The following is a 2,440-nucleotide window of genomic DNA, read 5'->3' on the forward strand; positions in this document are numbered from 1 at the left end:
ATTTGGACAACTCTGCAGTTCAGTGTGGACGTGAGATGTGTGTATTACTTCCTGTGTGCCCCTCTGCTGGCTCCCTACATCGGCACTCAGTCATCAGCACTTTGATAAACCCTGCGTTAGGAGCTTGTGTGTACTACATTTTTTGGCTGGCTGTGGAATTTGTGTGGACATAATTGATATTTTGGCATTAATAGCTACGGTAGGAAAGCTGGAGGGTGTTTTTTAGAGGAGAAAATGTCTGCAGTGCTTGGAATTTCACAGAAATAGTGAAGGTGCTCTCACAAAAGTTACAAAAAAGGTGATTCAGGGTTGCATCTTATTAAAGGCATTCTTCTGGCACAAAGTTAAAAGCTTTTATTAAGATGGCTGTTTCATGAGGACATTTCTTGTACATGTTACATAGAGCTGAGGAACTAACAACCCAAACTGATTTAGGGTGTCAGTGCATTAGGAAAGTCCCCTGAGGAAGACATGTTGGCATCTGATGAAAGGTCAGCAGATAAAATGAGTGAAGAGTTGACAAAACCATAAAGCAAAATGTGTCGTCTGGACACCCTGAATTTAATATTTCCAGTAGTTAGTTAGTTAGTCAGACGTCTTGCTTGATGATGACAGACAAGTTAACAGCACTGAGCAAACGGGTGAGAAACAGCTGGATAGACTCTCACTTCATTCATCAAAAATACATGTGTGATGCTTTCATACGTCAACACCTTCACTTACATAGGGTAGAGACCTGGCTTACCTGTTGGTGTCAAACTAGATGACACCACCCAAACTAGCACACGTGTTGCTGTTCATTACACAAGATTTGGTTTGGTGCACCAAACCAAATCTTGTGTTATGAACACATGTTTTTGTTATTTATGTATATCATGACTTTGCTGGTGGTCCCATTGTTCTGTGTACTGCATATGAAGTTTTCATGCTATTTGCTTCCGGTTTTTGCTCTAATTTGCTTAGATATACCTGACGGTCATGCATGCACACTGGTTACATGGCGCTGCTGTGAATGCAGGGCATATTCTGCCCCTGAGTGCAGGCTGAAGGCTAAAAGTGAAACAGGCTCCCCTGAGACGTGCCCATGTGACTTCACATTCACTTGCCCACGGGTTAATAAGAATGTGATTTATGGCACGACAGGGGTCCATCTATCTAACCACAGCCAGTCAGTGCTCAGCGTTGCTGTTCTCCATGAAATGCTACTAAATACTGCAGCTGCATCCCAAACAACAAGCCCCGTGTAGACCACTGTTGTTGGGAAGAATTTGATCATGCAGACAGGCAATAACAAGACAAATTAGTTTATTCACTCATCGTGAAGTCTCTCAACCAACTGATTCATTCTTGCATTTGACTGATAAAACTATTCTGCGCTCACTGTGCGTGAGGGTGCACTCTCTTCAGATAAAGATCAGACGCCTTAAAGAGAAGTTAGACCTAACACATCGTAAACAAGAACCAATACTACAAAAAATGGATTCAGAAAAGTACCAACTTTGTTGAACTGTCCCTCATGCCAGGCAGGAAAAAACCTCTTCCTAGTACAGATCAATATTAAGTCTCCATAGGAACTATAAAACGTTGATTCAATGTCATTTAGCTGACACTTTTATCCAAAGCGGCTTACTTTTGCAATATATCAGAGGTTGCACACGGCTGGAGCAACTAGGGCTGAAGTGCCTTGCCCAGGGACCCATTGGTTGATGTATCACAGTGGGAATCAAACCCTGGTCTAGGACTCCAAAGGCATGTGTCATATCCATCACCACCGTGTTGACAATTTAGAAAACATCCACATCATGCACAAGAGTAAAAGTATAAAGAGTCAAACACACAACAGTTAGCCCAACAGTGCTGAACAGTTACTTAGAATGATAAAGTTAACATTAAGAAACATTCATAAGTCTAATAATTCATAATAAACATTTAAATTAGCAAGGCCCTGACAGAAAGAACTGGTAAGTATTTTCTTGACAAGACACAGATGGCAAACTGCCAAAAAATTAACACCAACAAACTGGGTGTGACTAAAAGAAGACAAACTAACACTTTTACTCTGAAAATCTGTGCTCACAACTTCGTTGGTTTAGGTGCTACATGTCAAGATACGCCAGATAACCGCCTCTGAATATTCTATGCATGATATCTGACAACAAAAATAAAATCTTTTAATAGTAAAGATGACGCCTGATCGTGGTCATGCTAGATCGTTTACATGTTATATTTGATTTTTCAGTTTGATCCCGTACCTGTTAGTGTTTCCTCTCCTGTGCGTCGACAGCGTGAAGATGAGGATGCATGACCACGTTATCTTTCTGTGTGACAGACTGGACGGGAGAGGCCTTGATAAATGATTTAATTTACCCCTGCAGCCATTAAATCACACCCAGTGAGAACAGCTGCTCCACACACACACACACACACACACACACACACA

Source organism: Etheostoma cragini, chromosome 18 (assembly GCF_013103735.1).
Source record: "Etheostoma cragini isolate CJK2018 chromosome 18, CSU_Ecrag_1.0, whole genome shotgun sequence".
Taxonomy (NCBI): Eukaryota; Metazoa; Chordata; class Actinopteri; order Perciformes; family Percidae; genus Etheostoma; species Etheostoma cragini.